The 13238-nt window shown below is 37.0% G+C and overlaps 1 long non-coding RNA gene across 3 annotated transcripts; it reads left to right on the top strand.

Moving 5' to 3' along the window:
* The first annotated feature begins 3436 nt into the window (after window positions 1-3436).
* On the top strand, window positions 3437-12934 carry LOC110936527. Of its 3 annotated transcripts, none has more exons than XR_004891422.1 (4): window positions 3437-3849; window positions 5326-5998; window positions 6590-9954; window positions 11431-12934. It is a non-coding gene; the product is annotated as an uncharacterized LOC110936527 (long non-coding RNA). The 3 variants fall into 3 exon arrangements; XR_002590089.2 differs by having other exon boundaries at window positions 3439-3849; window positions 5326-5410; window positions 5894-9954; XR_004891421.1 differs by having other exon boundaries at window positions 3439-3849; window positions 5326-9954.
* The last annotated feature ends 304 nt before the right edge of the window (window positions 12935-13238 follow it).

Raw genomic sequence — 13238 nt, forward strand, 5'->3', positions numbered from 1 at the left:
CGGGGCGTGTTCAGTCTTCTGCCTTCTCTGTTTTGCTTGGGAGGATGCTGTCGGGGGTCGGGCAGTCCACTTTTGTTCCCTTTCTTGTATTTATGTTAGATTTAGCTGTCTTTTTGCTTCTTTTGTTAATTTGAGCTCATTCAATCCTGAAAATACAAAAGGAAGACAAAAATACACTTTTTCCAACATTAGTGGGCATGCGCGGATCGCGTCTTGGTGGCATCTTCTAAAAGATGTTTCACGTTGGTCAGGTCATAGTAAGTAAATGGTATACGCATGTAACAACATTATCAAGCACATAACATCACATGTTACAAATAAATCAAGTATATAACATCACATGTTATAGAATATAAACAATCAATCCAACATCACATATAATGAGAATACTGCGATTGCGCTATCATAAATCAAGACCACAATGTAATGTTTACAAGTTCATAACTGTATCGTACATCATCAGTGACTAAGGGCCACATCGCCCAAGTCTAAACTATCTAATCAGTGACAACAATAACCAAAATACAAAACATCAAAAGTCACAACATCAAAATGCGGTCTCCAAAAAGCTGTGTAATCTGCACAATCGCGGTCCTCTCACCAAAAATCTACCTGCGTCAAATCAAAATGCCTATGCTGATGGTGGAGGAGGAGGAGGAAAATGAGAGTAATACAAGCGACGCATGTGTAACCAATCCTGCTCTAAAGTGCGACAGACGCGCAGCAAATATGCTATCTGCTGCTCGGAAGTCCAAAAGCGAGCGTCTGAGTCGGGGGAAAGTGGACGCGGAGGGTGTGATGCTGCAAACGGGGTCTGACAACGGCAAGGTGGTCGCTGAGCCCTCTCCAACTCCTGTATGCGACGGGTCAGTGCCTCCTGCTGTATCATCAGAGAAGTAAGGATGTCCTCCGTGGAGTACCCAACATGGTATGGGTGATACGGATCAGACAGTGGCATGATAGGGGGCGTAGTCCATACAAATGGCTCGCTCGGCGGAGTGAATGATGGTGCAGTGGGTGGTGTAACAGTGGGAAACTGTGACGTGAATGGAAAAGGTGATGACAGTATGGGTGGAATAGGGACAGGCGGCTGCCTAGATGACCTCTCTCCAGGACGTGGTGGCGGTATGTCCTAAAGAAACGTAACAGGAAGATCTGTGCGATGAGCATCTGTGATGTGTGGGTTAACAGGGGGATATCGATGGGTGCTGAAATGGGGGCTGAAATGGGGGCTACTGGTGGTGTAACAGGTAACACGAATGGTGGGTAATCGTCATCGTCATCAATCCACCCGTTTCGGGTGTCGGCATAACGTGGATCTATATGGGTAGCAAAAGGTGCACGGTCGAACAGCACCGGCACAGGATCAGGAAATGGTGCAACAACAGGATCCTCTATCAAGAGTGGAGCGTCAACAACATGATCATCCACCAACGGTGCAGCAACAACAGGATGATCGGCAATGGGTATATCATCAACAAAAGGAGCAACAGCGGGTGTATCGTCATGAACAGGGTCATGCTCTAATGCAGGATCAGGAGCAACGACTGGCTCAGGGGCCACGACAGGCTCCGGGTCAACAAAATCCATATCAAAATCAGCTGGATCATCAAACAAAGGATCGATAGGGGCTACAGGCTCATCTAGGGGCTGGTCTAAGTGAATGAACTCGATATCCTGGTCAGGATCAAAACCAAGGGAAAAGACAGGATCGAAATCATCGTCAACCTCGTGATCAAAGTCAAGATCATGCGCGGGAGCAGGTGCAGCTGATGACGCCATGTCAGGGTCGACGTCGTGAGAGTGATGCTGTACTCCCTGAGTGTGCAAAGATGCAGACGCCACATACTCAAATGAGTCTGGGACAGGTGAATGAACAGGAGCCTCCTCTGCAGGAGCATCAGCAATGAGTAGGATAACATCAGCAGCAATAGGGGCCCCGCCCTCAAAGTCAGCCTTAGGTGGGTCCTCCTCAAACAGATCGACATCGTCGTCAGAAACGACATCGAGGGGCATATCAACAACTGGATAAGCAGCAAGGGGTATAGGAGCAGGGATCACCGCGAGTGGTAAATCCCCAGCGGGATGGCCATCAGTAGGCTCGGCTGCGACGTCAGGCAGCGCAAAGGGCTGCAAAATCGTCATCATCGGTACTGGTGGTGTCGGAAGTGTAGACCTCTCGCTCCGACGAAACTCTGTCATCTGATACTATCGCCATGGGATCTAATGTATCTGAAACTCCAGTGTCTGATGAAGAAGGCATGATGTCTGTAACACAACCACACATATGCACAAACAATCAACATATAATCAAATTAACATGTTAGTCATCATAAAGCAAACAAGTAATCCTCCTAGTCTCACTAGACTACCCTCCAAGCCTCTCAGACTGAACCTCCTAGTCTCTCAGACTAACTCCCTGGCCTCACCGACCAAAACCTCCCCAATCTCAAAGATTGGCCCCTCAGTCTACATGACTGAACCTCCCCAGCCTTTAGGGCTGAACTCCCTCAGTCTCAGGAGATTGAACCATAAGTTTTGAAAAAGTGCTCATACTTTTTGTTTGTAAAAAAGTTTTGTGTCCTGGATCTGGACGTAATGTATGCAATGTAAAAATGTTTTCGTGAGAGCCCTAGTGATCATAGTCTAGACTCAAGAAGGAATCCTAGTTCGCTATGATCAAAGCTCTGATACCAAGCTGTCACACCCTGGCTTTGCGGAAGCGTAGGTTTATTTGGTGTGACTTCTTAATACCATAGCTTAATCACAACAAAGCTATATGAAAGTAAAACCATGATGATCATCCATTGATTCAAGTTTTAAAAGTAAAATACGACAACATTGTTTTTAAGAGTCGACACATGCAACGAAATTACAACACGACATAATAATAAAAATATTGTTCATACGACACAACCATAAGACATGAAATAAACACAGTTTAAGACTTGTGACTCGTCCAGGCAAAAGTCACAATCCCTAAACTCGGATAACATCATTCTTCTTACGCAGCTTGACGACATAGCATACCTTGCCAGATCCTTAATTTCCTGAAATACATGTAATTTGAAAAATCAACAAAAGTTGAGCGAGTTCATGTAAAAGAGAGTATGTTTATAAAACATTAGTGTACGTCCCAAAGTAAAAATGTTCCTGGTATGTAGCAATTAAGGAAAAAGAGATTACCACTGGTTTGCAAAGCCACTGGTATGTGTGAAGTGATGCAGGAAAACTCAAACCTAGCAAATTTGTATCGGGCCTCGGTTGTAAGACACAGTCACCACTATGGGCCTCCCCGGCCTCACGGTGTAACACCCCGAAAACGGGTTTGGTAATCAAACCACGTTAACACTACACGACGGGTAAAATACAGTAAGTGATAAAACTTACCCGGTAAATTATAGTATTTAAATAAATAAATCTAATATATATATATATATATATATATTAAAAGGATGAGAAATACTTTGAGAAAGCAAAGTATATAAAAAGGCCCGAGATTTAACGGGACTTAAAATAAAACGGGTTGTGAACAAGATAAAGTAACTAGGAAATAAATAACTTAGTACAAGTCTTGTAATTAAATGAAAGAAGTTAGTTTGATGTGAAAATAGTCTAAAAATATAAACTAAAGGGGCTGATTATGTATAAGTGGCCAAACTAGACTTTTATAAAAAAAAAAAAAAGAAATCACACACACACATCAGTGTGTGCGTGGGGAACGACCAGAGCAGGAAGAAAAAGGGTAAAACCCTAAACTCCACAAAATCTTCTAATTGAAGGTGCAATTGAAGACCAAACTCGGATTTGAATACATATAAACGATCACCGAGCTAAGGGGATCGTAAGGTATGTCGAAATTTATAGTTTGGTGATATTTTGAGTTTGTGATAATCATGCATGAATGAAATTTTAGTGTGAATGATTGAATGTTATAGTGAAATTGACACTAGTATAAGTCTAGGAACGAACCCTAGATGTGAAATTGGTAATTAAATGTCATAAACAAGTGATTGAAGGATTAACCTTGTAAGTGGTAAATGGGTTTTATGAAAATATGATGAACACTTGAAAAGTGATGGTAAATCTGAGAAAAATTGATGTTACGATGCAAGATTTGATATTGTTCATGAGTGCTAGACATAAGGGTTTGATTTAATGATTGAAACTTGGTTAAAAATATTAGCCATGAACTAAATAGAAGAGGTATAAAAATCATGCCCATAAGGTGCTCGTTAGAATGCCCAAGTGAATCGTGTTGTCTACTAGTTTGTATGTAGAGCTTGATTTGATGATTTCATGAGTAGTGAGTTTATGACAAATCTTGATTTGTATGAAATTAAACATGATGGTGTATGAGAATCACCAAAATATGTTAATTTTAGTTCTAGTTCTTAAATTGACAAAGATAAATTTGAGAAGATGATAAAATTAGGATTCATATGATGACTTCTTGAAATGGATGAGGTTTTTGACATCTCTTAACCTACAATCACTATGTTATAGGTTTCTAACCATTACCAAGAGTTTAATAAGGGTTTTAGCTATGGAAATGGGTTGCATTTGATGGTTTGGGTCGAATTTAAAAGGACCCTAAACATGATTTCCGCAGCTTTTTATATGGATTTTTACTAATCTTAAAAAAATCATATAAAATCAACCGTTTATCCGTTTCGGGTGTTCCATACCTTTTCGGAAAGCTTATGAAGTAAATTTTTACTGTTTTCAATCATAAGAAACAAATGTGGTTGTTAAATAGGTCAAAAAGGCGAATTAAAACTGCTGTTGAGAACTTGAAAGCTGTTAAAAAAATGAAAAATATAGTTGCTGAGCTGATTTTATAAAAATCATATAAAATCATAGAAAATTCGTTAGAAGGTGTACCTTATATGTTTGCGAAGGTATTGGAGTGTTCTACGATCCATCTTTGAACATGTTGATCTAATTCAGATTTTAAACGGGTCAAAATGGTCAATCACAGCAGCTAAATAGAAAATCGCTGCACATAAATAATGTTTTTATTAACCAAGAAAAAGACATAGGATTGTATATACTTGCTTTAGGCATGAAGTATTGATTGTTGGGAACAAATGGCACTTTATGTGACATGCTTAAAGTGTTTAAAATCACTTACTAACTAGTTGTATAAGTAACTTCACTAACGGGTCAAACGGTTAGTGAATGAAAAGAATTATGGTGTGAAACTAATTGTTGAATATATGGCATGTTTTGATTGATAAGTGTGTAAAAAAAAAGGGGGTCCATAGGGTGTTGGCCATTATATAGGATGACCAATCTAACCATCTTATGGATGTTATGATATAGTTGACTCTAAACAAGCTAGGTGGGAGCTTGGAAAGGAACGGGTCAAACGGATCATGGATGCGAAGAATGTTTGCGCGAACGCGAGGTAAGTAAAGCTTACACCCATTTGTAGTAAACGTATGTATTTTATAGATGATAAATGTGACAACCGATTACATTCGAAATTGAAGTTCCGACACTAAGCAATATGAGTCGGAACGAATAAAAATGATCAAAACCATGGTTAATGGTAAAATGGACAAAAGGGTAATTTAGTCGTGGATCGACTAAGAATTTATAAGATTTCTTTAAGGTTACCTTATAGCGAAACTAGTAATGGGAAAAAAGGGTAAATTAGTCACATGTTGACTATATGTAAGTTGGGATTAAAAAGAATACCCATGGTGTAAGCCATAACGAGTTAGATACGTAAGAAGAATGATCTTGTAGTTAAAACTTGAAATGGGTTGAATGGGATATTAAAAGCCATGATTTGACATAAGTATAAATGTTTGGTCATAAATACCAAATGGGTCAAATGGTGGTGATGACACTATTTGACAATATCGACTAATGTTTGGTTGTTAAGTTAAATGTTCGCAGAAGTGAACGGGAAGTGGATTATTGCGTTGCTATAAAGTAGCGGCTAATAAAAGAAAGGTACAAAACGGGTCTATATGTTGACTCGAGCCAGGTACGCATTAATTAGATCATGGCGATATGCGTAGTTGAATTTTAGAATATAAGTTACTATGAAATATAGCGATGATATCGCTACATTGAATATTTGGTCAAAAGATGGTTAGAGCTCGTTGGTAGTCGTCAAAAAGGAAGGAATTCCGTAGACGAGCCAAACGGGTCGAATAATCAAGTAAGGCATGGTTATTGTTTCGGATTATGATGGTTTGATGGTTGATTTTGAATATTTTATAACATATTAGAAATATGAGGTTTTAACGAATTAGTATCATAGAAAACTGAAAACCGAGAGTTGGGTCTTGGAGTAATGATCAAACAAAACAAAACCTGACATTCCAGGTACTACCGTAAATTACGGTAGAACCGTAAATTACGGTGGTTGTGATATGGTTTACGGAGCAGATCTCCTGGTTTACGGTGACCAGACACTTCCAGGTCTCACCGTAAATTACGGTGATACCGTAATTTACGGTGGATTCAGAATCACTTTTTATATTTTTGTTATTTATAATGTGGCATTAAGCCTTGGGATTATATTATTATATATCAACGTCAAAACTAATGATTTTAACGGTTTTGATCATAGGAGAATGCCAAGAGTGCCCGGATGAAGATCAAGCTCGATGAGGAACCGAACACAATAAAATCTAACACTCGGGATTAAAGCTTCCGCACGGCGTTACGCCATATCTTTTAAACAACGAACTTATCTATATTATGTTGAAAACTTTTAAGTTGTAAAAGTTTTAGATTACTTGTATTTTCTAAGAATACTTAATCAAATTTCATGTTTATTTTCGTTATTTATACGAAAACTATAAAAATTATAACATGGGTGTTACAAGTTGGTAATCAGAGCTCATGGTTAAAGAGTGAGGTGTGTTCGGTTCGAGGCTTGATCGTAAATCCAGTAAGTACATGTATGTTAATGGTTTAGTGTGCTAAAGTGTTGTAAACAACACATAGGGTTATCGTGTGATACACGTTACCCTAATTAAAATGATTGATATAGTTAATAAAAATACGCGCGTTGGCGCGTATAGAAAAAGCCTTGTATTATAATACGGGTGATTATTAAAGTTGATATAATTAACTCTTGTAAATGTTTCAGTTGAAGGACACTCGCATCTAAAGATAGCGGAAGTCTAACAAATTGTTGACTTGACGAAGGAACGGTCCAAAGTACGACAAGTAGGAACATGCTCACCAAGGACCTAAATCGCGTAACGATCGCGAACAAGGCTAACGGCAAGAGAAGCCTGACAGGGCAAGCATTACCAGGTGCACATTTTTATAATTTTAATTGCACGAATAGAAATATGCAACAAATACATAGAAACTGATAGTTGCATATGTAAATAGAAAAACTTGGAAAAACCTGAATAGAATACCTATTCGGGATATTGTTTCCAAGATAAATGAATAGAGGTGTTACTTACATGGGGCGTGACGTGAAAATTATAAAAAGGTCATGTATGTCATGTGTTGATCGCCTACTCTGGCCAAGTAGGTAGTGAACACATGATACCATGAACTTTTCATAATGGACATGCTTACATCCGATGTAATAAGGACGGGGTAAGTGGGACAAATTAAAGGTACCCAAATGAATCAAATAAGCAAAATATGTGATCACAATGTAAACGCACAGCCGAGTGACGGAAGCGTATTACATTAAGATAATGAGCCTGAGTGAAGGGACAAAGAAACACGTAAGATAATCAGACATGTATTGGGAAGGGGTGTACTTACACTCGAACCCGGAAAATGCAAACATGTAAAATGATGTAGACATGTATTGGGAAGGGGTGTACTTACACTCGAACCCGGAAAATGCAAACATGTAAAATGATGTTGACATGTATTGGGAAGGGGTGTATTTACACTCGAACCCGGAAAATGCAAACATGTAAAATGATGTAGACATGTATTGGGAAGGGGTGTATTTACACTCGAACCCGGAAAATGCAAACATGTAAAATGATGTAGACATGTATTGGGAAGGGGTGTATTTACACTCGAACCCGGAAAATGCAAACATGTAAAATGATGTAGACATGTATTGGGAAGGGGTGTATTTACACTCGAACCCGGAAAATGCAAACATGTAAAATGATGTAGACATGTATTGGGAAGGGGTGTACTTACACTCGAACCCGAAGAATACAAATATGACTCTTAACGGGCCGATTTTGTAAAACACCAAATTTGAGAACGAAGTAGGAATATAAAAGTGAAACGAAGTCATAATACATACCGTAAGGGTTGCAATAATAACGACTTCGGTAAAACACCCGGTTGGTGGGTAAGGATTTAAACACATGCGTAGACTGAGAAACAGGAACGCGAAATAGAAAGTCAAAAGACTCGGAATATGAGTCATGACTAAAAGATGATAAGAATTTTCGCAAACATAAATTTTGGTAATTACGTTCAACCATTTCAAAGTTGGATGGGTCAAATAAAGAACGAAGTCTGACATTCATGGGTGATGAAAATTCACCTAAAATGAGTCAAACGAGTCAATTAAGGAAAATGGAGGGGCCAAAAAGGACCTACGGGTCAATAGTGTAAAGCAAGGGAACAAGTTATGATTCCCCGCGTAAAATGAAAACGGAAAAGAATAAATTATGGATTGTCAATTTCCATAATATGAATAATTGACATAGTTAAAAAGGAAAAACGTTAAACTAAAATTTAGTTTTAGTAAGAAACAATGTTTTAACAAACATGAATACTATAGACGAATTTGGAAATAACAAATATCAAAGAGTATGAGTCTTAACATCGATAGGTGCAAGACGATATATTCGAAAAGTGGTATTTTCGAAAATGAAAGGTTGATATAAGTTAAACATGACGTGACACGATCACGGTCAAGAAATGCAATGTGAGGTGTAATCACATTCTCACCAAGCGAGTGGCAAAAAGAAACCGGACTAATAAGTCTAGTTAGCGAAACCGGTTAAGGTCAGCAATTTAAGTTAAGAAATTTGGTTTGCTTGTAAGCAGTAAATTCGGTATGACTGAACCGAATAAATAAATTTGAAAACAAAGAAAATTGTTGCTAAAAGTGAAATATTTCACTAAAGACCTTTAAACGGGTCAAAGTAACGGATTCACAAGGAATTCGATAGGATATAAAAGCGAGGAATATCGCTAAGTAACTAAACTAGTGGAAATAACAAGATCACGTTATTCCAAGTTGCACTGTGTTGTATGAGATACGTAGACAAAAAAAAAATAACCAAAAAGATGTTACCATACTTTTCTGGTAATACTAATAATTGGATAAAAGTATAAATAATGATTAGAAGAATTCTCAGCTCAAATACATTGAGTTTAAACTCAATGAATTATGTAAGAAAAGGTTTCGAGGACGAAACCTCTTTAAGGGGGGTAGACTTGTAACACCCCGAAAACGGGTTTGGTAATCAAACCACGTTAACACTACACGACGGGTAAAATACAGTAAGTGATAAAACTTACCCGGTAAATTATAGTATTTAAATAAATAAATCTAATATATATATATATATATATATATTAAAAGGATGAGAAATACTTTGAGAAAGCAAAGTATATAAAAAGGCCCGAGATTTAACGGGACTTAAAATAAAACGGGTTGTGAACAAGATAAAGTAACTAGGAAATAAATAACTTAGTACAAGTCTTGTAATTAAATGAAAGAAGTTAGTTTGATGTGAAAATAGTCTAAAAATATAAACTAAAGGGGCTGATTATGTATAAGTGGCCAAACTAGACTTTTATAAAAAAAAAAAAAAAGAAATCACACACACACACATCAGTGTGTGCGTGGGGAACGACCAGAGCAGGAAGAAAAAGGGTAAAACCCTAAACTCCACAAAATCTTCTAATTGAAGGTGCAATTGAAGACCAAACTCGGATTTGAATACATATAAACGATCACCGAGCTAAGGGGATCGTAAGGTATGTCGAAATTTATAGTTTGGTGATATTTTGAGTTTGTGATAATCATGCATGAATGAAATTTTAGTGTGAATGATTGAATGTTATAGTGAAATTGACACTAGTATAAGTCTAGGAACGAACCCTAGATGTGAAATTGGTAATTAAATGTCATAAACAAGTGATTGAAGGATTAACCTTGTAAGTGGTAAATGGGTTTTATGAAAATATGATGAACACTTGAAAAGTGATGGTAAATCTGAGAAAAATTGATGTTACGATGCAAGATTTGATATTGTTCATGAGTGCTAGACATAAGGGTTTGATTTAATGATTGAAACTTGGTTAAAAATATTAGCCATGAACTAAATAGAAGAGGTATAAAAATCATGCCCATAAGGTGCTCGTTAGAATGCCCAAGTGAATCGTGTTGTCTACTAGTTTGTATGTAGAGCTTGATTTGATGATTTCATGAGTAGTGAGTTTATGACAAATCTTGATTTGTATGAAATTAAACATGATGGTGTATGAGAATCACCAAAATATGTTAATTTTAGTTCTAGTTCTTAAATTGACAAAGATAAATTTGAGAAGATGATAAAATTAGGATTCATATGATGACTTCTTGAAATGGATGAGGTTTTTGACATCTCTTAACCTACAATCACTATGTTATAGGTTTCTAACCATTACCAAGAGTTTAATAAGGGTTTTAGCTATGGAAATGGGTTGCATTTGATGGTTTGGGTCGAATTTAAAAGGACCCTAAACATGATTTCCGCAGCTTTTTATATGGATTTTTACTAATCTTAAAAAAATCATATAAAATCAACCGTTTATCCGTTTCGGGTGTTCCATACCTTTTCGGAAAGCTTATGAAGTAAATTTTTACTGTTTTCAATCATAAGAAACAAATGTGGTTGTTAAATAGGTCAAAAAGGCGAATTAAAACTGCTGTTGAGAACTTGAAAGCTGTTAAAAAAATGAAAAATATAGTTGCTGAGCTGATTTTATAAAAATCATATAAAATCATAGAAAATTCGTTAGAAGGTGTACCTTATATGTTTGCGAAGGTATTGGAGTGTTCTACGATCCATCTTTGAACATGTTGATCTAATTCAGATTTTAAACGGGTCAAAATGGTCAATCACAGCAGCTAAATAGAAAATCGCTGCACATAAATAATGTTTTTATTAACCAAGAAAAAGACATAGGATTGTATATACTTGCTTTAGGCATGAAGTATTGATTGTTGGGAACAAATGGCACTTTATGTGACATGCTTAAAGTGTTTAAAATCACTTACTAACTAGTTGTATAAGTAACTTCACTAACGGGTCAAATGGTTAGTGAATGAAAAGAATTATGGTGTGAAACTAATTGTTGAATATATGGCATGTTTTGATTGATAAGTGTGTAAAAAAAAGGGGGGTCCATAGGGTGTTGGCCATTATATAGGATGACCAATCTAACCATCTTATGGATGTTATGATATAGTTGACTCTAAACAAGCTAGGTGGGAGCTTGGAAAGGAACGGGTCAAACGGATCATGGATGCGAAGAATGTTTGCGCGAACGCGAGGTAAGTAAAGCTTACACCCATTTGTAGTAAACGTATGTATTTTATAGATGATAAATGTGACAACCGATTACATTCGAAATTGAAGTTCCGACACTAAGCAATATGAGTCGGAACGAATAAAAATGATCAAAACCATGGTTAATGGTAAAATGGACAAAAGGGTAATTTAGTCGTGGATCGACTAAGAATTTATAAGATTTCTTTAAGGTTACCTTATAGCGAAACTAGTAATGGGAAAAAGGGTAAATTAGTCACATGTTGACTATATGTAAGTTGGGATTAAAAAGAATACCCATGGTGTAAGCCATAACGAGTTAGATACGTAAGAAGAATGATCTTGTAGTTAAAACTTGAAATGGGTTGAATGGGATATTAAAAGCCATGATTTGACATAAGTATAAATGTTTGGTCATAAATACCAAATGGGTCAAATGGTGGTGATGACACTATTTGACAATATCGACTAATGTTTGGTTGTTAAGTTAAATGTTCGCAGAAGTGAACGGGAAGTGGATTATTGCGTTGCTATAAAGTAGCGGCTAATAAAAGAAAGGTACAAAACGGGTCTATATGTTGACTCGAGCCAGGTACGCATTAATTAGATCATGGCGATATGCGTAGTTGAATTTTAGAATATAAGTTACTATGAAATATAGCGATGATATCGCTACATTGAATATTTGGTCAAAAGATGGTTAGAGCTCGTTGGTAGTCGTCAAAAAGGAAGGAATTCCGTAGACGAGCCAAACGGGTCGAATAATCAAGTAAGGCATGGTTATTGTTTCGGATTATGATGGTTTGATGGTTGATTTTGAATATTTTATAACATATTAGAAATATGAGGTTTTAACGAATTAGTATCATAGAAAACTGAAAACCGAGAGTTGGGTCTTGGAGTAATGATCAAACAAAACAAAACCTGACATTCCAGGTACTACCGTAAATTACGGTAGAACCGTAAATTACGGTGGTTGTGATATGGTTTACGGAGCAGATCTCCTGGTTTACGGTGACCAGACACTTCCAGGTCTCACCGTAAATTACGGTGATACCGTAATTTACGGTGGATTCAGAATCACTTTTTATATTTTTGTTATTTATAATGTGGCATTAAGCCTTGGGATTATATTATTATATATCAACGTCAAAACTAATGATTTTAACGGTTTTGATCATAGGAGAATGCCAAGAGTGCCCGGATGAAGATCAAGCTCGATGAGGAACCGAACACAATAAAATCTAACACTCGGGATTAAAGCTTCCGCACGGCGTTACGCCATATCTTTTAAACAACGAACTTATCTATATTATGTTGAAAACTTTTAAGTTGTAAAAGTTTTAGATTACTTGTATTTTCTAAGAATACTTAATCAAATTTCATGTTTATTTTCGTTATTTATACGAAAACTATAAAAATTATAACATGGGTGTTACACACGGGTGTGGGCTCGCTACACCCAAATAGATCTATCACTCTTGTGTTCCTCGGTCCTAACTACGAGGATTAATGGCTTTAAGCGTTGTACCCACCACTCACATGATCTGTACGTCCTAACCCTCCTTAAGCTAACCATACCATGTATAAAAATGTTCCAAATAAATGTAACATGTATTTCACCCCCGAAGTTATAAAACTGAAAGCAGTTAAGAGAAAAGGGGGACATGAACTCACAGAAGTGCGTCTCGAAATAGTCAGTCCCAAATCAACCTGCTGCGTGACGAC

Source organism: Helianthus annuus, chromosome 4 (genome assembly GCF_002127325.2).
Source record: "Helianthus annuus cultivar XRQ/B chromosome 4, HanXRQr2.0-SUNRISE, whole genome shotgun sequence".
Taxonomy (NCBI): Eukaryota; Viridiplantae; Streptophyta; class Magnoliopsida; order Asterales; family Asteraceae; genus Helianthus; species Helianthus annuus.